This window comes from Peromyscus leucopus, chromosome 6 (assembly GCF_004664715.2).
Source record: "Peromyscus leucopus breed LL Stock chromosome 6, UCI_PerLeu_2.1, whole genome shotgun sequence".
NCBI classification, from domain to species: Eukaryota; Metazoa; Chordata; class Mammalia; order Rodentia; family Cricetidae; genus Peromyscus; species Peromyscus leucopus.
The window spans coordinates 70,837,605-70,858,992 of NC_051068.1; the positions used below are offsets into that span (position 1 = coordinate 70,837,605).

A 21,388-nucleotide genomic window follows, 5' to 3' on the forward strand; every position below is an offset into this window, starting at 1 on the left:
CCCGTTAAGGGGCTATCCAGAGAGGTTGCCATCTTTGTTATGGTCGGCGTCCCGTTCCCTCCCCCCACCACACCCCCGTCCCCAGGATGCGAATAAGCACAGGGCCAGAGCCGAGCCCCTGTGGGTACCCTGCCTTCCTCACCACAGTGCTCTGCATCCTCTGAACCGGGGACAGAAACAAGGGTGCTCCTTCCTTAGGGTGCTCTGTTGGGTGTTCTGTCACATCGGCGAGGAAGGTAAGCGGTGCGAACGGAGATACAGAGCAGAGGAAGCATAAGCTGGAATCAGCAAGCTGAAATGAAGGGCTGGATCTGGACACCTGACTTTGGAGGACCCTGATGGGTGCACAGACAGGAAAGTGGCTGGAAATAGCAGACAGTTTAAGGGCATTTTATAGTTTCCCTTTACATGCAATTCTTTTTTCCCGTTTTTGTAAATATAGCGCAGGTGATTTTGATATGTATTAAGTGTTTGGGTATTTTGTTTGTTTGTTTTTTATGTTTTCCAAGGCAGGGTTTCTCTGTGTGCTCCCGGCTATCCTGGGATTCATTCTGTAGGCCAGGCTGGCCTCAGCTCAGAGATCCACCTGCCTCTGTCTCCTGAGTGTTGGGATTAAAAACACATGCCACCACACCCGTCAAGTTAAATATATTTTTGCAATACACTCTTGTATCCCCAATTTTAGATCAAAGAACTCTCAGAGGCAGTAGAGTTGCGAAGTAAAACTCTTTATCATGATGCTGGGCCTACTCACTCTGCACTGGAATAGGAGAAGATGGCGGCGGCGGCAATATTGGGATACACAGAGAATTGATAGAGAATACGGAGATGTTGGGTTCAACCATAGGTCAACTGATTAGGACAGACAAAATGTCCACAAAACCACAAAAGCAGAACTGCCTGTTTACAAAAGAGTTTAAACCAAGGGTCAGCCGACTGGAACAGCAGCACGTTTACAATCTTAAGAGTAGGATACATTTGGTGTCATTTGATTAATGTGACAGGTTTGGCATCCTCAGGGTGTTTACCATCTCTAAGGTTACAACCCCACTGTGAGAGGTTCTACAAGTCCATGTTTTTGTTGTGGGATAGTTGTACACTGTGTGAAGATGTGTTGCTGTGATTAGTGTAATACAGAGCTGAATGGCCAATAGCTAGGCGGGAGAGGCTAGGTGGGATTTCCCAGGAGAGAGAGGAAGAGGAGGAGGAATCCAGGCGGGTGGATTGCACCAGAAGAGTCAGACACAGGGTACAGAACAGAGGTAACTAAGCCACACGGCAGAATGTAGACTAAATGAAACAGGTTAATTTAAGTTTTAAGAGCTAGTGGGACACCTCTAAGCTGGTGGCCAGGCTTTCCTAATCAATAACAAGTCTCTGTGTCCTTATTTGCCGGTTGGCGGACCTGATGAGAAAGTACAAGTGCATGTTTAACAACCCCGAAGGCAAATGTTTTATCTCCTGCTTTACTTAAGGAGATTCAGTGGATCCTTTAGCAACCGAGGGTGTGGCCAGATCCAGGTGAGGAAGTGAACTCGTAACACGTGTGAAGAAAACAGAGCTGCTGTCCACATGGCTTCCCTCTTCTGGACACGCCACTGGTTCCATTGTAGCTCAGTGTGGAGGTTTGCTATGTGTGGCTATTTATTTAGCTTAAGCAAGGCCCCCTTCCCTAAAAGACGGATGTGCACAGCAGCCCAGACTCCCAGGAGTCCTAGCCAGGCTTATTCACCACACTTCGCAGGACTCAATGACGTGCTAACGTATTAAACTGCACAGCGGGCGTGTGCGCAGCCTAATCAGCACTGGAGGCAGAGCCGCGGATCTCGTGAGTTCGAGAGCGGTACCAGTGAGCTCAGAAAGGCCAAAGCTACACAGAGAAACCCTGTCTCGAAAAAAACCAAAAAAAAAAAAAAAACCTGCACAGGCCAGCCCAAGAGCCCCAGTAAAACTCCCTGAAGCCACATCTGACTTGCCCACCTGTTCCCAGGAGCCAGGGGCTGAGCAGAACACCGGGACCCAGGGGCAGGCCAGTGTCCTCACAGAATCACTAACATCCTGCCCTGAATCACTCCCACTCTGGTTTTCAAATAAGGTGATCATTGGGACACACCGTCACAGGGTGTATGGCTTTCCCCAAGCGTGGCCCTTTCTCTAGAGCAGGATGCCCCGCATTCTTCCTGGTACTGAGCACTCAGACAACCCTGGCTGTACCGGAATGACCTGCACACCACCCATGATCAGTCACTGTAAGCCCTTCCCAGGCGTCCTGGGTTCACAAGTGCCTGTTGGTGGACTTTTCCATTCTGCCAGCCAGTTCCAGACAATCACATGGAAACATTATTTTCCTCTAGGTTCCCACACTTCCTGTTTGTCTTCCTATCTGCATGTTACTCCATCACAGTCTTCAGCCAATACCCCTTAGGGTCTCAAGTTTTACACAATGCCCTTGGAATAGCCTCAGAAACTGAATTATTCATCATGGCCAATTTGAATCTAGTGTGTTGATACACATCATACCATGTGCTATAGTTGACCACACATTCGGTACAGTTTATCCAAGCCTGAAAAGCTTCCCCAGGCTGCAGGTTCTTTCCCATGACCTGCATAACTGCCTTGACCCCAGCCTAGGTGATCATCTCTGTATAATTTCCCATGAAATTTACTTCACTCCTTTCCTGTATCACAGAAATCACCATTGATCTAGGAACACAGAACATGAAGATCAGATAGAAGGAAAAAAAAACTAGCATTACAAGAAGTATTTATACGGAGGAGGGCATGATATGTGCACCCCATAAAGCATGACCTTGAGACCCGTAAGCACTTCTGCCTTGGCGCTCTAGAGGCATGCTAGGCAGAAGATCTGGAACACACGGAGGGTTGATGGTCCATAATCTTGGGTCCCTCATCTCCAATCTCTGCTGGCAGCACATCAGGCATCTTATATGCCATCCCTGGCACAGGGAAACAGTTGCTAGGAAACCGTTCCTCCCTTATTTTTTTTTTCCCTCCAGACATATGCTGTTAACTTTTTCTCTTTGAAACCCAACCTTACAATCTGACTGTTTTCATGACAAAATCAGCTTAGAGCTGGATCACTTGGCCCTTTCTGTTCTTGTCTCCTCCCAGTTCAAAGTCCTTGCATAGCGAGCATCCTCTTAAGTCTGCAGTCTGGCTCTGGGCACACTCTTCTTTGGAGGCATATATATATGTGTTATATATATATATATATATATATATATATATATATATATAATATATATTTGAAGAAAATATGCTCAGTCGGTCACTTAGGTTCCCTGTCAGAAAGACACTAATCTTCACCTGTTGGGATCAGAATGGCTCTGACCCCTCTAAGAGTGCCCCCACCTCCCCTGTTCTGAGTGCGCTGAGGTCAGGCTGTTCTGCAGATGTTTTGCTGTTTGGTACATCTCGTGCTTTGGCAGCTGTGGCTTCCTGGGGCATGCTGACCGTTCCTTGACCCTGGGTGCTTGATAAACAATTTTGTTTGTTTCCTCCTGAAAGGGCATATAAGATGGGGAAAAAAAAAATAAAGAGAGTCCTGGTGCTTTCAACTTGACTGGTGTGTGCTGTGTTCATCCCGACTTCCCTCGCCAGGTTTCGGGCCCAATTACCGTGCAGGCGGGGCATTCACCCTTCGAGTACTAGGTCACTTTGTGGGGCTGGTGCTTGCCCAGTTCTTGCAGAAAGTCTGGTGAGTTTTAGGAAAGTTCAGCATGCTTGCAAGTGTACTATCCAGTCAGGAAGCAGTTACATTTCTGTAAAGATAATATCATTTGTGTGTCTATTATAAGCAGGATAACTACAGTGGTTCCGAGTATATTCTTAGGAGCCAGGATGGCTAAATTCATACTCAGTGTTTCATGTCCAATTTCATAAGCTGACTGACCTTGAACCAAAGGTTGCTTCAAGTCCCTGTCCCCTTTCCCTTATTTACCTTTTCCATTCTGCCCAGCCAGTTCGCATATAATCACATGGAAACATATTATTAATTATAACTGCTCAGCCAATAGCTTAGGCTTATCTCTAGCCGTCTCTTACAACTTAAATCAACCCATTTCTATTACTCTATGTTGTTACCCCAAGGCTCGATTCTCTCATCTATGAACTTCCCATGTTGTTTTGTCTGTATCTGGCTTGAGACTCCTCAGACTCTTTCCCTTCTTCCCAGCGTTCTTTTCTGCCCCCAAAATCCCGCCTAGCTCTCAGCCAATCAGCTTTTTATTAACAATGAGAGCAACACATTTTCACATTGTACAGAAGGATTATTCCACCACAGATTTTGTCTAATAAGAAAGGAAGGTTTGGAGGACATGCAGAGAGGACCAGCCACACTAGTGGAAGCCCATGAACTGTGGACTGGTGGCTGTGGAGCCCCCATAGGACTGGACTAGGCCTTCTGGATATGTAAGATGGTTGTTTGGCTCGAACTGTTTGGGGGGCACCTAGGCAGGGGGATCGGGATCTGTTCCTAGTGCATAGGCAGGCTTCTGGAACCTGGTGCCTGTGGTGTGACACCTTGCACAGCCTTGGTGCAGTGGGAAGGGGCTTGGACCTGCCTAGGCTCAGTGTGCTGGGCTCTGCTGACTCCCCATGGGAGACCTTGATTTGGGGGATATGGGGATGTGGGATGGCTTGGGAGAGAGGGCTAGGGGGTGGGAGGAGGGAGGAGGAGGGATCTGTGGGTGGTATGTGGAGTGAATAGAAAATTTCTTAGTAAAAAAAAAATGAAAAAAAAAGATTTTAAACAGCAGTGAAAACAGAAAAAAGGAAAGGAAGGTTTTAACTTTAACATAGTAAAATTATATACAACAAATATAGGTATCAAGCAAGAATTACAGTTACAATATCCAATCTATTTGTATTTGCAAATTTAGAAAAATATTCTATTATTTATCTTATATTTGTGAGCTCAAACAAAGAAAAACAAACTAACAAACAAAAACTGAAAACAGGAACTACTTAATGTTTTCCTTAGTTATGATAAAAAGTAAATTTGATTTAAAAAAAAACTTAAAATAGGAAATGTACAGAGTCTGATCCTGTATGTTATTGTGTTGTCTTTAGATTTTCTGATTGCTGATGAAGGAACCACAGCTACTAAGACTCACAGGATTATGAAAACTGCTGGATTAATACAGTTCAACAATTCTTGACTTCAAAATGGGAGTCAAAAGATGTATTACTTTGGGGAAGAGGTTATGCTTTTATTTCCACAGGAAATGATAGCCTGTGGATTCATTCCAGGCTGATATGGATCAGGTTTGATCAGGTAAGAGCCCATGAAAATCCTGGTTACAGGCATATAGAAATAAACCTAAAAAAGCTACAAGACATGTAACATATATTTTACCTGCTCAAACATAAAACAAAAATCATCTTTGGCTAACTTGTATGTAACACACAGTCTATACTTGTATTAGTGCAGATATGTATGTTACCTTTAAAAGTTACGTGTTTTCAGACACCAAGAAAAACAGATAACCCAAATGATCCAACATCTCAGAGCACCTCTTCTGTGGCTCTCTGTCTCTGTGCCCCTCTATCTCTGTGCCCCTCTGTCTCTGTGCCCCTCTGCCCCTGTGGCTCTCTTCCTCCCCCCCCCCCATCTTCAGGTCCCTTTTCTCTCTCCAGGCTCTCTGTTCGCCGCTCTCGGAGTCAGCCGCCATCTCTCGCTATCTACGCCTGCTCCTGTCTGGCCCACTGCAGATCAGCTGGGTCCCTAAACATCTTCCTTCCAGTTTGGGAACTTGCTTCATGTTCCACAAAACCAAGAACATAAGGGGACAGATTGCCAGGACCAGTTGTCCCTGCTCCAGTCCTGAATCTCTGCCTGTCCTACTGAACTCTTCTCCTCCATACTGTAGTTAGATTTTTCTCAGGGCTTCCAGCTCACAAAAAGCAATATGGAGACTTTTTATTTATTACAAAAGTTCGACCTTAACTTAGGCTTGTCCCCAACTAGCTCTTTTGACTTAAATTAACCCATTTATATTAACCAACATTCTATCATGCGGCGTTACCTCTCTTCCACCTCCTGTTTCTTCTCCATGCCTCCATCTCTCTCAGCTCCGGCAGTGCTTGGACTTTGTGGGTATGCCTGATAGAGCCTTTTCAGACAAGATTCACTGAGGTAGGAAACAGGCCTTCAGAGTGGATGGAGTTTTCCAACACAGGGTGTGGGGATAAAATGGCCCAAAGAAAAGCAGCGTATACCGGCCTGCTTGCACTCCTGCCCTAACAGTATTGCCTACCACCACAGCTTCAACCCAGTGTTGACTTTAGACCAGCCTTACAGCCTAGACTCCATCCCGGGACTCTCCTGGGAGCGCCAGGCCATCAGCACCAGGTTGGGACTGCAGAGGCATCCTGTGCAATGGACTGAACTGGTTTCCCTGCTTCCCAGCGTGGTGATCATTGTGTGTGGACTAAACAGCCCCCCACCAGGTAACCATCCTATCAAATACACACATGTGCAGACACACGAGGCAAACATGCACTGTTGATTCTGCCCCTCCACGGAATCCTGCTGTCTTCATCACTTATCTTATCTTTTTGCTGTGACAAGATACTAGACGAGAAGCAAGTTAAGGGGGAAGACCTAATTTTGTTCATGGTCGAGGGTATATTCCATCATGGCGGGGAAGACGCAGCATCCAAAGTGTCAGGCAACATGTCACACTGTATATGCAGTAGGGTGTGTGTGTGTGTGTGTGTGTGTGTGTGTGTGTGTGTGTGTGAGAGAGAGAGAGAGAGAGAGAGAGAGAGAGAGAGAGAGAGAGAGAGAGAGAGAGAGAGAGAGGCAGAGGGGGGGGGGCAGAGAGAGAGACAGGGTTTCTCTGTGTAGCTTTGCGCCTTTCCTGGAACTCACTCTGTAGCCCAGGCTGGCCTCGAACTCACAGAGATCCGCCTGCCTCTGCCTCCTGAGTGCTGGGATTAAAGGCGTGCGCCACCACCGCCCGGCCATAAAGTAAATCTTTAAAACATACATTTTATTTAATTAGTTTTTTTTAAACCCAGTGTAGGTGTGCTATAAGGCTTCTCAGATACTTGTTTAATCAAGAAACATGGACTTTTATCCATGTTTATAATCACCATGGATGTCGTTCTCATTGAAGGTGCCTGTTTTGAATAATGTGCATGAGAAGAACTAACTAAAGGCTTTGGATATTTCTAGTAACAGTCTGGTCTGTGGAAGAGATGGAAAGATGCTCATCACTTAAGAGCACTTGACCCTCTTGTAGAAGACCCAGATTTGGTTCCCAAGAACTGTGTGACATCTCAGAACCATCAAACATTTGATCAGACCCTGTCCAAGGGCACCAGGCACTCAACATAGAAAACACTATCTGAAGCCAGCCAGCCTGAGAGTGGCAAGGATGGCTCTGGCAGGCCTTGCCCTTCTCCCCCATTCCCTCTGCCTTGCTAAAAACCTTTAGATTATATTTCTAAAACTAGCCACCAAGGTCTAGTCCCTTATTCGCCCCTTCCTCCTCCTGAGGCTGACTACCAAGATCCAGCTATCAAAGTATTAAGTCCGGCAATCAAAAGCTTCCTTTGGCTCATTTAATGAACATGCCCAATTAAATTAAACACCTCATCCCAACACTGGGTTTCCCATTTACCTTAATAAACCGCCATTTGCTTATGGGCCACCTCTGTCTCCCCTCTATCCAGAGGCAGTCCTTGGTCCCTCTGGGACAAATATCCCTGCCCCCTCTCCTCCTTGTTCCCTTAGGCTTCTACCTCCCATTTTGTCTCTTATTCCCTACCCTCTGTCCCTCTGGGGTAAATAAATCTCCTTTGTGCTAAGAACGTGGCCCTGGGGCTCCTGAGCCCATACTGGTCACTTCCCTATCCAGCAAGCCTACGACAGCAAGCCCTGAATATTCCAACACAGCTGAAGCACAAGAAAACGACCTTAAAACCAATTGTATGAGATGACAGAGCTCCTTAAAGAGGAGATGAATAAATTCCTCAAAGAAAGACAGGAAAAACAAAGTGTGGTGAAGGAAATGGAAGTGGAAACAGAAGCAATAAAGAAAACAAACTGAGAGATGGTAGAGAAACACTGTTTTCTTTCTAAAATAGCTATATTACAAACCAAAATCCAGGTAGCTATATCCAAAACACAGAAAATGTGTATTTTGTATCTTAGCTATCTAACAATTATAAATACAGGCAAAGCATGTTATGAATCCTGCAGATTCATAATTCATAATTCAAAATCCTACATTTTCTTCTGGGCAACAAAACTGCACTAACCAATTTGTTACAATTTTAAGACACATGGCAACCGACACTTACAGATTTCCCTTTGAGCCTTCAGACACTGAGAAGCAGAAATGCTATCTGATTTTTGTTTGGTTGGTCGAATTTTTTTTCCAGCCTTTACTACTGAGTCCTCTTTTTGCCTTGGTGATGTGCATGTTCATCGTTTGATGAGTATCTCACCTCGGTCACTTTAACCATCTTTGAGCCCGAAGCTCCAAAAACACTGTATAAGAGTAATTACGTTTATGAGTTAATGACTAAACATCAGGGTCATCTGTAAACCTTAAAATGCTGTATTGTGTCTGTAAGTGGGCTAAAGAGGGTTTAAAGGAGCCAGGTGTGGTGGCTCACAGCTCTTATTCCTAGAACTATGTAGAGAGCCCCTGTCTCGAGTGAAGGTAGTGGGCGCTGAGGGGGATGCAGAGAGAGAGAGAGAGAGAAGAGAGAGAGAGAGAGAGAGAGAGAGAGAGAGAGAGAGAGAGAGAGAGACAGAGAGAGACAGAGAGAGACAGAGAGGGAGGGGAGGGCGGGAGGAGGGGCGTTAAAGGGCCAGAGAGATGGCTTATAGGCAAGGGCAAGGGCAGTTGCCATCAGGCCTGAGAATCCAAGAGCTTGATCCTCAGAGCCCACGCGGTGGAAAGCGACCCGACTGTCACAAAGTGTCCGCTGGCCTCCACACGCCAGTCAGCGCACACACACCTGCCCCCACCCCACACAGACAACACACACACACACACACACACACACACACACACACACACACCACACACACCACACACACACACACACACACACACACACACACACACACCACACACACACACACACACACACACCACAGAAAACAGTACTTATTTATTTTGTATGTATGTGTGTGTGCCAGAGTGTATGCAGGAGTCTGAGGAGGTCCAGAGAGGGCACAGTGGATCCCCTGGACCAGGAACACGGACTTGGGTCACCCCAATACCAGGTCCCCACGTAGTGTCAGCTTCCCGGTGTTTCTGTAAAAGAGAACAAAGAAACCCAAAGATCAAGAGCTTTTTAAAATACAGGGGTGGAGACACGAGGTAGGCAGGTTGGAGCGAAGCGGGGAGACCTCTGCTGTAGGCTGGCTCCCGGGATCCCCGACGACATTCTCCGACTTGGTGTTGGAGGGAGATGGGGGTCTGTTCGAACTCACCAAAACCAGTTACAAGGCTGTTAGGCCAAGCGGTGGGCAGCCCACGGCTGTTTAGGGTTTGGGGACAATTCAAGATGGTTTGTCTCTGGTCCTTCAACATTCCATTCAGCTCTCCCCCAGCAAGAGAGTTCGCCAAGTCAACTTGACGAACAGGAGGGGTGTGATGTCACCCTTGGGTGCCTGTCGGGGGCGTGGTCTATGCAGATGAGGGGGCGCAGGGTCTGCCGGTCCGCACCCGCTGCGGAAACGCGAGGGATTTGGCGCGCGGCGTGGGAGGGAGCGCGGGTCCGCGGGTGGCGGCGGAGCGCAGGAATCGGGCGCGGGTCCGGGGAGGCCCGCGATCGCTGGCGGCGAAGTGACCGTGTGTTGAGAGCGCAGGTCCGGGGTGGCTGAGCGGTGTGTGGTGGGGAGGCGAGCATACTTACCTGGCAGGGGAGACACCATGATCAAGCAGGTGGTTTTCCCAGGGCGAGACTCACCCATTGCACTTGGGGTGTGTTGACCCCTGCGATTTCCCCAAATGCGGGAAACTCGACTGCATAATTTATGATAGTGGGGGACTGCGTTCGCGCTCTCCCCTGACTTTTTACTGTAACAAAGAGCAGACTCTTAGATGGTTTCTTTGAATCTACTATTTCATTCCTGCTTTCACAAAACCCTTTTAAAACTACCATACCACCGGAGCAACTGAAACCAAAGCGTGAAAGCCACGAGTTGAGCTCTTCAGATTTACCTCTTCGCGCTTTTGACAAGAACAACTTTAAGAGGTTCTAGGTTAATACAAAAACAAGAGAAAAACAAGGCACAAAAAGCAATATTGGAGGCCTGGAGCTTTTCCCTGACAGGCAATCAGCAATTTTAGGAGAACGAGGTCTCAACTTGGGTTATAGTCTAGTCCTTTCTTTCTTTCTTGGTTCCCGAGTTTAACATGAGCACCACCCCTGGTCCCGGGCCAGCAACACAACTGTCCAAAACCTGTTGTAAGTTTAGTAAAAATGGGTCAGCCCTAGAAACCGCTGATAGAAGCAATTCCTCCTCTGCTTTGTTCGTTTCTCCCTCCCTTCCGTGTCTGCGGTTAATTGAAAGAACAAAAACAAACACACCCGCGTGACTTCATTGTCTTCCTAACGAAGTTGGCTTCCACTGCGTCCGCTCGGTTCTAAACGCTCGAGCCTCTTGGATGCGTGAGCCCTGGGCTCCACCGGGCTCGCCCTCCTCTGGGCCGCGCGCTGCGTGTCCCCAGCCCCCCCCGCCCCCCCCCGCGCGTCCCTCTCCGCCCCACCCCGCCGGTCCCTCTCCACCCCCGGGTCCAGTCCCGCCGTCTCCCTCCCGTCCGCCTCCCCGAGCACCCGTACCGCACTCGCCGCCTTTCCCACGCGGGCCGCGCCGAGGCTCCAGCACACCCGGGGTGACGGCCCTCGCGCGTCCGTGCTCGGGTCTGCAAAGGACCGGACCCTAATGCGCCCTTGGGCTCCGTCGCCGAGTCCTGCTGGGCCCCGGGCCGCGAGCCCGAAGTGTGGAGCCCCGGCGGCCCCGACCCCCGGGTGCCCGAGGGTCCCTGCGTCCCTGCGTCCCGGAGCCGCCGGCCGCTCGCCCCGGGCTCATGAGGTTCGCGCGAGCTCGGGAAGCGGGTGCGCGGCGCGGGTCACGGCGGGGCGCGGGCCCGGGGGGCTTCGGGCTCGGTTGTCCCCGGTGTGGCCGCCGCGGTGACGCCAGCCTCACCAAGGAGACGCCGCGCGGTCCACCGCACCGTCTCTGTGGCGCAATCGGTTAGCGCGTTCGGCTGTTAACCGAAAGGTTGGTGGTTCGAGCCCACCCAGGGACGACGAGCCTCAGGCTTTTAACGGCTTTGCCAAGAAAACAGCCACTTGTGAACAACTGGAAAATGCACGTTCCTATATTCTGTTCACAGATCCTTGAGACCCACGGAAAACTCAAGCCCTACCTTCCCCTGTCACAGATTATTCATTGCCAGGCCTCTGGCAAAGAAAATTACAACAACAAGTTTCCCTTTTTCCCCCTCGGAATCGGGACACCCGTGGACAACCCCCCCTGCTGCTGTCTTTGGTGTATTACGGAATGGGTAGAGTGAGAATCCTCAATAAAAGAAAATTATGGACAACGAGTCTCCAAAGCACTGGACACAGACCGGATTTAATAAAACAGGTAAACTTTACACCACTGTTTAAAGATACGCAAACCAGAAGGGCAACCCCGCAACGTAACTGGTAATCAGAAAACGCTAGAACCAATTTAATTCGAAAACCATGTGCTGTGGACACACCAAAATAAATCACAGAAACGGGCAGGACGGGCCGTGCGGTCTCGGTCTCTGCAGACTGGCGTCCCCCGAAGCCTCGGGACCTCTGGTTTGCTCCCCTGCTTTTGGAAGGACCCGTAGCAGTCTGCCCGCTCCCGAGGGGCTCCAGCCTCAGCCGACAGCAGGCGAGGGAAGTCTGTCACGTGCTTGGGGAAAACACTGCGCCCGCAGGAGTGGCATCGACCCACGCACTGCACAGTCAGCAGCCGCCCTCTGCACCCGACCTGATGCAGGGCCAGGCGCTTCCGAAGCGTGGGCAGCGCCCGCCGTGGGGCCTGTGGCTCGCCGTGATCGTATAGTGGTTAGTACTCTGCGTTGTGGCCGCAGCAACCTCGGTTCGAATCCGAGTCACGGCACTCCCCGCGTCCGCCCCAGCCTGCTGCTTTCTTGCCCCCTGCGCCCCACGCCTGGCTAACGTCTTGCCGCAGGCTCCAGTCTCCCTTGTCCAAGCCCAGCTGACTCCAGGAACTCAAGCAGCACTGGTGCAGTTTGGGGCTGTGGTCTTCACTGTCCGTCCCGCTGTCTCCGGTGCACTCATAAATTCGCCTTCACCGTCCACCGCGCCCAAGACCTAGGACATAACACCCCTACCCCTAATTTTGGTCTTGGTCAGGATGATACAGGGTCCGAATGTTCTGTCTGGTATTTTGTCTTAGCGGTAACACATCACAAGTGGGAAAGCTTGTTTATGTGTACTGCCCCACCTCCTTGAGAGTAAAATCTTTATCGTCTACATGCTGAATAACTATTGAAGATGAAAACCCGTCCTAACTAAGCAACAAGACTGCAATTTCCATAGAATACAGTCTATGATCTAATCAACACAAGAAAATAAGAATACTATATATATATATATATATATATATATATATATATATATTAGAATATAGTATATATATTGTCCTGGTCAAAGAGATCTGAGAAGCATGAGCCGCATCCCCACGGTGATCCGTTCTCCAGAGCCCCATAGAGAGACCAACACACTAGGACACTTAACAAAACCTGCTGCTCTTCCCAGTGCAGGAGGGCAGACAGGAGATGGATTATGTCTAGATGTGCTCTTTAAGCGTGAGATGGCTTTACTTGAAACGCTTTTATTAGTTGAGTTACAGAACAAATACTATTCGATGGGCTATTTAGAATTAATTTGATACCCATTTGACAGACATTCACGTTTAAAAGTGGTGGAATAATCTCACAGTATAAAAGATAGAGGCTGAAGAAAAGTCTGATTTATGGACTTGCAGAAAACTGTTTTAAATTATGTTCATGTATTTGTGTAAACTCCCATGTGATTGTGAGCACACGTGTCCCAGGATGCTGTGGGGACAAGGCAGCAATTTGAAGGACTCAATTCTCTCCTTCCACACTATGTGGGCTCTGGGAGTGAACTGGGCACGTGACAGACTTCCCTCGCCTGCTGTCGGCTCAGGCTGGAGCCCCTCGGGAGCGGGCAGACTGCTACCGGTCCTTCCAAAAGCAGGGGAGCAAACCAGCGGTCCGGAGACTGAAACCGCCCGTCCCGGGATTCCTTACCACACGGCCGCTCCTGCCCGTTTCTGTGATTTATTTTGGTATTTCCACAGCACATGGTTTTCGAATTAAATTGGTTCTAGCGTTTTCTGATTACCGATTACGTTGCGGGGTCGCCCTTCTGGTTTGCGTATCTTTAAACAGTGGTGTAAAGTTTACCTGTTTTATTAAGTCCGGTCTGTGCCCAGTGCTTTGGCGACTCGTTGTCCATAATTTTCTTTTATTGAGAAAGGATTCCCACTCTACCCATTCCGTAATACACCAAAGACAGCAGCAGGGGGGTTTGTCCACAGGTGCCCCGATTCCGAGGGAGGAAAAAGGGAACCTTGTTGTTGTAGTTTTCTTTGCCAGAGACCTGGCCGTGAATAAACTGTGACAGGGGAAGGTAGGGCTTGAGTTTTCCGTGGGTCTCAAGGATCTGTGAACAGAATATAGGAACGTGCATTTTCCAGTGTTTACAAGTGGCTGTTTCTTGGCAAAGCCGTTAAAAGCCTGAGGCCCGTCGTCCCTGGGTGGGCTCGAACCACCAACCTTTCGGTTAACAGCCGAACGCGCTAACCGATTGCGGCCACAGAGACGGTGCGGTAGACCACGCGGCGTCTCCTTGGTGAGGCTGGCGTCACCGCGGCGGCCACACCGGGGACGACCGAGCCCCGAAGCCCCCCGGGCCCGCGCCCCGCCGTGACCCGCGCCGCGCACCCGCTTCCCGAGCTCGCGCGAACCTCATGAGCCCGGGGCGAGCGGCCGGCGGCTCCGGGACGCCGGGACGCAGGGACCCTCGGGCACCCGGGGTCGGGGCCAACTTCGTTAGGAAGACAATGAAGTCACGCGGGTGTTTGTTTTTGTTCTTTCAATTAACCGCAAACACGGGAGGGGGAGGGTGGGAAAGAAACGAATAAAGCAGAGGAGGAATTCCTCTATCAGCAGTTTCTAGGGGTGACTGATTTTTACTAAACTTACAACAGGTTTTTGGACATTGTGTTGCTGGCCCGGGACCAGGGGTGGTGCTCATGTTAAACTCGGGAACCAAGAAAGGAAGAAAGGACTAGACTACAACCCAAGTTGAGACCTAGTTTTTCTAAAAGTGCTGTTTGGCTGTCAGGCAAAAGCTCCAGGCCTCCAATATTGCTTTTTCTGTTTTGTTTTTCTTTTTGTATTAACCTAAAACCTCTTATGGTTCTTGTAAAAAAGCGTTAAGAGGTAAATCCAAATGCTGAAGAGCTCAACTCGTGGCTTTCACCTTTTGGTTTCAGTTGCCTCCAGGGTAAGGTAGCCATAAAAGGGTTTTTATAAAAGCAGGCGTGAAATAGTAGAGGTCAAAGAAGGTGTCTGTTCTTTGTCACAGGAAAAAGCCAGGGGAGAGCGCGAACGCAGTCCCCCACTACCAGAAATTATGCAGTCGACTTTCCCGCATTTGAGGAAATCGAAGGGGTCAACACACCCCAAGTACCATTGGTGAGTCTCGCCCTGGAAGAAACCACCTACTTGATCATGGTGTCTTCCCCTGCCTGGTAAGTATGCTCGACTCCCACCACACACCGCTCAGCCACCCCGGACCTGCGCTCTCAACACACGGTCACTTCGCCGCCAGCGATCGCGGGCCTCCCCGGACCCGCGCCCGATTCCTGCGCTCCGCTGCCACCCGCGGACCCGCGCTCCCTCCCACGCCACGTGAGAAATCCCTCGCGTTTCCGCAGCGGGTGCGGACCGGCAGACCCTGCGCCCTCTCATCTGCATAGACCACGCCCCCGACAGGCACCAAGGGTGACATCACATCCCTCCCCTTAGCCACGTTGGCTTAGGGAACTCTCTTGCGCGGGGAGAGCTGGATGGAATGTTGAAGGACCAGAGACAAACCATCTTGAATTGTCTCCAAACTCGCAACAGCCGTGGGCTGCCCACCGCTTGGACTAACAGCCTTGTGACTGGTTTTGTTGAGTACGAATAGACCCCCATCTCCCTCCAACACCAAGTCGGAGAATGATGTCGGGGAGCCTGGGAGCCGGCCCTACAGCAGAAGTAGACCAAAGAGAGATATGCATGGTAATCCTTTACCTTCAGGAAACTTGATGAAGAAGGGCTTAGCTTGGGGCCAGGAACAAACAAGATGAGCTACCTATTTCCTGATGCAATGGGATGTCTCATCAACAGCTCTTGAAGGAACACAGGCTCAAGCATTGGGGATTAATGCATGCTGCTCAGGAAGAGCTGCTTTCGACCGGGCGGTGGTCAAACATCCTTTGTTATCTCCACAAATTCCTTGTTATAGAATAGCCACTGCGGTGTATGGTCCCCTTCCCCAAGGAACAGTAGGAATAATTCGGGAAGAAAGCAGTTTAATGTCTCAAGGATTTATTGTACACCCAGGAATTATAGATGAAAGATTACCAGGGTGAAAGTAAAATTATGGTATATGTAAAAAGGACTATGCAAAGAGAAGCTGGTGATAGAATTGCTCAGTTGTTATTACTCCCATGTTTAAAGTCAAAGCAGCTCCTCTATGTAGGAGAGAAGGTTTTGGAAGTATGGGGGTAAAAGGTATTTGGCAAACAGTCATCAATGATGGAAGGCCTAAACTGAAAATAAAACCAAATGAGGTTGATATTGAAAGGGTTATTGGATTCTGGTGCCGATGTATCTATAATTTCAAAACAAGAATCCTGGATCCAAACTGGCCTTTAAAAGAATTTGTAGGCATTGGTACCTTATCTTAGGTAAAACAGAGTGTAGAGTGGATTAGATGTATAGGGCCTGAAGGACAAATAGGGATGTTAAAAGCCTATGTAGCTGATATAGCCATGAATTTATGGGGGAGAGATTTGTTGCAACAACGAGGAGCTCAAATGAATATTCCTACAATTTCAGAAGCAGCTTGTAAATGACGTTTAAAATGGGGTATGTTCCTGGAAAAGGCATTGGAAAAAGTTATCAAGGAAAATCACAGACTATACAGGTTGTCCAACAAGATAAAACAGGAATTGGCTATCCAAATTTAGAGTAGGGGTCATGGCTGGTAAACCAACTGCTCTGCCTTTACAACGGCTAACTAATGAGCCTGTATGGGTGGAGTGATATTTTATTGGCTGCTTCTGATACAAATATCTTAGAAAAAAAATGTTTAAAGTGATACAGAAAATTTTACCCTGTTGAGGATTACAAATTTCTCCTTAAAAAAATACTAATACCTAAGGAGATTCTCTTAGTTATTTATTATTTAAATTAAGTAATCAGAGAATTCAGCAGCAAAAGGTACAGATTAGAAGAGATCAGTTCCACACTTGTTTGCTTGTTTGTTTGTTTTTTGAGACTGGGTTTCTCTGTGTAGCTTTGGCTCCTTTCCTGGAACTCACTCTGTAGCCCAGGCTGGCCTCAAACTCACAGAGATCCGCCTGCCTCTGCCTCCCCACTGCTGGGATTAAAGGCGTGCGCCATTTTTTTTTTCTCTGCCCAGCTTTTTTTTTTCAGTTCCACACTCTTAACAATATTAAAAAATTATTGGTTGATATTAACTGGTTGCAGGCTACCATTGGATTGTCTAGTTAAGAATTAAGTAACTTGTTTCAAATTTTTCAAGATAGCTCAGATTTAAACAGTCCAAGACATTTAACAGCTGAGGTGGAAGGGAATTAGCCCAAGTAGAACAAAACCCACAAAATGCCTATGTGGGTCGATTAGATCTCACAACTGAATGTATTTTCAGAATTGTACCTTTCAGTCATTCCCCTACTAGACTCATTATGAGAGGGCGATAATATTTGGAATAGATTTTTCTAGCTCACAAGCAAAGTAAAAAGTTAAAGACCTGTATAAAAGGGGTTTCTGAATTAATCATAAAGGGAAGAATAAGACTTCGTCAATTGTCAGGAAAGGATCCAGCTGAGACTGTAGTACCCTATGCTAATGCTGAAATTTTGCAATTGTTGGTGATTAATGACAGTTGGCAAAGGGCTCACAGAGATTTCCTAGGAGAAATTAACAACAAAATTAATAAAAATAAGGAACTTCAATGTATAAAAGGAACTGAATGGATTCTTCCCTGCACAGTGAGAAGAGCACCTGGAGCTCTTACATTTTATCCTGATGCAAATAAATTAGGAACAGCTGGTTATAAAGCAGGAAGCATCAGTAAAGTAATTCAAAGCCCATATGATTCGGTTCAAAAATCAGCTAGACAGCCCCCACCGAATCTGTTTGCCGTCCCTTCCCTTCTGCCTTTGAGTTTTGTCAGGACATCTGGGGAACTTGTGACTCACAGCAAGAGACTGTGGCCTTTTCTACGGAAAGTGATGACTGGAGGCATGAGCAGCTGTGACCTGGAATGGATCCCAACACTGCCTGAGGCCAACCAGGCCCAGCTGCTGATCCTGCAAAACCCAACAACTTGGAGATGTTGGTGAGACTACCCTACTAAACAACCCGCTCAGCTGAGATCCATTCGGGAGAGGATTCAGAATCCTACAGTCTGCAGTCTGAGGAAACAAGATCCGCTGAGGAGTTGACGAATGAGCAAAACGTTGACCTGAGAACACAAAAGAAGGCGCCGCCAGCCACCGACCCAGATTACCAGAATCATAAGCCTACCCTACACCGACCGGGAACAGGTAAGACCCCATCTCCAGACCGGCAGATCAGGTCCCTAGCCCCTAGGCCCTACCCATCGGAGTCCCAGGACCAAACAGCTACCTTTTCCTGCTCCCCCACAACCAAAAACAAAACAAAAAACAAAACAAAAAAAACCTACGAACCTAACAACCACTGAAACCATAAGTACACCCTGGCACCAACTGGAACAACTGCCTCTGAGACAGAACCACTAACACTGATTGGACTTAGCTGCTCCCAAAGAAACAGAGCCCAACAGCACCGATTTAACCAAGAACTCGTAGTGGACCAAGACTAACAATTAGAACAAGAGAGGCACCTTCAACACAGACCGCCGCTACACTGAGCAGAGAAGAGATGAGTAGACGCCAGTGCAAAAATACAGGCAACAACATAAAGACCTATACTGGCAACATCAGAATGTAGTGATTCTACACCTGCAAGACGTGAGCATACCAAGGCAGAAGAAGCAGAAGAAATCAATCCTAAAAATGACTTTAAGAAGATGATAGAGGCCCTTAAGAGAAAATGAAAAACTCCCTTAAAGAGTGCTGCGCCTGCACGGTAATTGGGCCCGAAACCTGGGGAGGGAAGTCCAGATGAACACAGCACACACCAGTCAAGTTGCAAACATCAGGACCCTTTTATTCTTTCTTCCCCATCTTATATACCCTTTCAGGAGAAACAAACAAAATTGTTTATCAGCACCCAGGGTCAAGGAATGGTCAGCATGCCCCAGGAAGCCACAGCTGCCAAACCACGAGATATACCAAACAGCAAAACATCTGCAGAACAGCCTGACCTCAGCGCACTCAGAACAGGGGAGGTGGGGGCAATCTTAGAGGGGTCAGAGCCATTCTGATCCCAACAAAAGAGGAAATAAAAAATTTCCTTAAAGAAATGGAAGAAAAAAACAAACAAAAAATTGGAAGAAATCAAAGAAAGCCAAGAAAAAGTAATTAAACAGATGAAGGAAACAATTCAAGATTTGAAAATTGAAATTGAGACAATAAAGAAGACACAAACTGAGGGGATGCTGGAAATAGAAATCCTGACTAAATGAACAGGAACTACAGATGCAAGCATAACCAACTGAATGCAAGAGATGGAACAGAGAATCTCTGACACTGAAGACACAATAGAGAAAATAGATTCCTCAGTCAAAGAAAACATTAAAGACAAAAAAGTCGTAATACAAAACGTTCCAAGAAAATTTTGGACACCATGAAAAGACCAAACCTAAGAATAATAGGGATAGAAGAAGAATACCAACTCAAAGGCACAGACAATATATTCAACAAAATCATAGAAGAAAACTTTCCTAACCTAAAGAAAGAAATACCTACGAAGACACAAGAAGCTTACAGAACACTGAATAGGCTGGATCCAAGAAAAAAAAAGTCCCCTTGCCACATAATCAAAATACTAAACATACAGAACAAAGACAAAGTATTAAGAGGCGCAAAGGAAAAAGACCAAGTAACATATAAAGGCAGACCCATCAGAATAACACCTGACTACTCAATAGAGACTATGAAAACTAGAAGGTCCTGGACAAATGTTATGCAGACACTAAGAGACCATGGATGCCAACCCAGACTATTATACCCAGAAAAACTCTCAATCACCATAGGCGGAGTAAAAACAAATATTCCATGATAAAACCAGATTTAAACAATACCTATCCACAAATCCAGCCTACAGAAAGCACTAGAAGGAAAAATCCAACTTAAAGAAGCTAAACACACCCATGAAAACTCAGGCAATAGATAATCCCACAACAACAAATACCAAAGAAGGAAAACACAACACTACCACAAAAAAAAAAAAAATAACAGGAATTAACAATCACTGATCATTAATATCCATCAATATCAATGCGTCTCAACTCACCTATAAAAAGACACAGACTAAGAGAATGGATAAGAAAACAGGATCCATCCTTCTGCTGCATACAAGAAATATACTTTAACTTCAAAGACAGACACTACCTCCGAGTAAAAGGCTGGGAAAAGGCTTTCCAAGCAAATGGACCTAAGAAGCAAGCTGGTGTAGCATATCTAATATCTAATAAAACAGACTTCAAACTAAAATCAAATCGAAAGAGATCAGTATGGACATTACATATTTATCACAGGGAAAAATCCACCAAGATGAAGTCTCTATTCTGAACATTTATGCCTCAAAATACAAAGGCACCCACATTCATAAAAAGAAACATTACTAAAGCTTAAATCGCACATGAAACCCCACACATTAGTAGTGGGAGATTTCAAACACACCACTCTCACCAAAAGACAGATCTACCAGACTGAAACTTAACAAAGTAATAAAGGACCTAAGAGATGTTATGACTCAAACGGACTTAATAGATTATCTACAGAACATTCCATCCTAGCACCAAAGAATATACCTTCTTCTCAGCACCCCATGGAACCTTCTCAAATGTTGACCATATGCTTGTCACAAAACAAATCTCAACAGATTACAAAAAATTGGAATAACCTCCTGTATCTTATCGGACCACGATGCCTTAAAGTTAGATTTCAACAACAAAAATTATAGAAAGCCTACACTCTCATGGAAACTGAATAATGCCCACCTGAAACACCAATCGGTCAAGAAGAAAGAAATAAAGAAAAATGAAAGATTTCCTAGAATTCAATGAAAATGAAAGTACAAGAACATACCCAAACTTATGGGATACCATGAAAGCAGTGCTAAGAGGAAAAGCCATAGCTCTAATGCACACATAAAGAAGATGGAGAAATCTCATACCAATGACTTACACACAACTGAAAAGCTCTAGAACAAAAAGAAAACAAACTCACCCAAAGAGAAATAACACCAGAATACGAAGAAATGGCGGGCTGAATCAATGAATAGGAGAATCCAGGGAAGAACTGGAAAGCCAGCCTGGAAAGGCGAGCAGCCCCATAACTCAATGAAAAAAAAGATTTGTTTTTGAAAGGAAGATCAACAAGATAGACACATGTACCCCACTCAGCTTCCAAACCTTAAGAAGCCGAAAACAGTCCTATTTCACAAGCTTCCATGAAAGACGCCAGTGGATGAGGAAAAGCCACACCAAAGATTAAACAGAACCAGTAATGCATGAACCGAACTGCAGACTGGCAAATCGAGCCGAGGGTTAGAGAAGAACATGGAAACGAGAGCAGTGATCTAAAAAACAGGCGAAGGAAGAAAAAGGATTCCAAGGGCAAATCAGCCGGTCGATATTCCCAAAACTAAAATTGGAAAAATCTGGGAGAAATTCGGACTCAATGAAGTATGTTTTTCTGTAGGGAATAGCCAAGACCACAGGCATCAAAGTTAAAAATCACCGCAGATAAGACTTAATGACTCCTCTAAAAGTGTCCTAAGCAAAAGCCTAACGCAGCCTAACGCAGCCGAAAATAGAAATTACACTGGGGAAATAGTTTTGTGGTTGTGTG

At 46.9% G+C, this 21,388-nt stretch overlaps 5 non-coding genes across 5 annotated transcripts; 3 read left to right on the forward strand and 2 right to left on the reverse strand.

Annotated features, from left to right (window-relative positions):
• Positions 1–9,895: 9,895 nt before the first annotated feature.
• LOC114682417 lies at positions 9,896–10,059 on the forward strand. Its single transcript, XR_003733035.1, has one exon. It is a non-coding gene; the product is annotated as a U1 spliceosomal RNA (small nuclear RNA).
• A 1,170-nt stretch (positions 10,060–11,229) lies between these two features.
• Trnan-guu lies at positions 11,230–11,303 on the forward strand. Its single transcript has one exon. It is a non-coding gene; the product is annotated as a tRNA-Asn (tRNA).
• Positions 11,304–12,082: 779 nt separating this feature from the next.
• Trnah-gug lies at positions 12,083–12,154 on the forward strand. Its single transcript has one exon. It is a non-coding gene; the product is annotated as a tRNA-His (tRNA).
• A 1,680-nt stretch (positions 12,155–13,834) lies between these two features.
• Trnan-guu lies at positions 13,835–13,909 on the reverse strand. Its single transcript has one exon. It is a non-coding gene; the product is annotated as a tRNA-Asn (tRNA).
• Positions 13,910–14,684: 775 nt separating this feature from the next.
• LOC114682414 lies at positions 14,685–14,850 on the reverse strand. Its single transcript, XR_003733032.1, has one exon. It is a non-coding gene; the product is annotated as a U1 spliceosomal RNA (small nuclear RNA).
• Between the last annotated feature and the right edge of the window lie 6,538 nt (positions 14,851–21,388).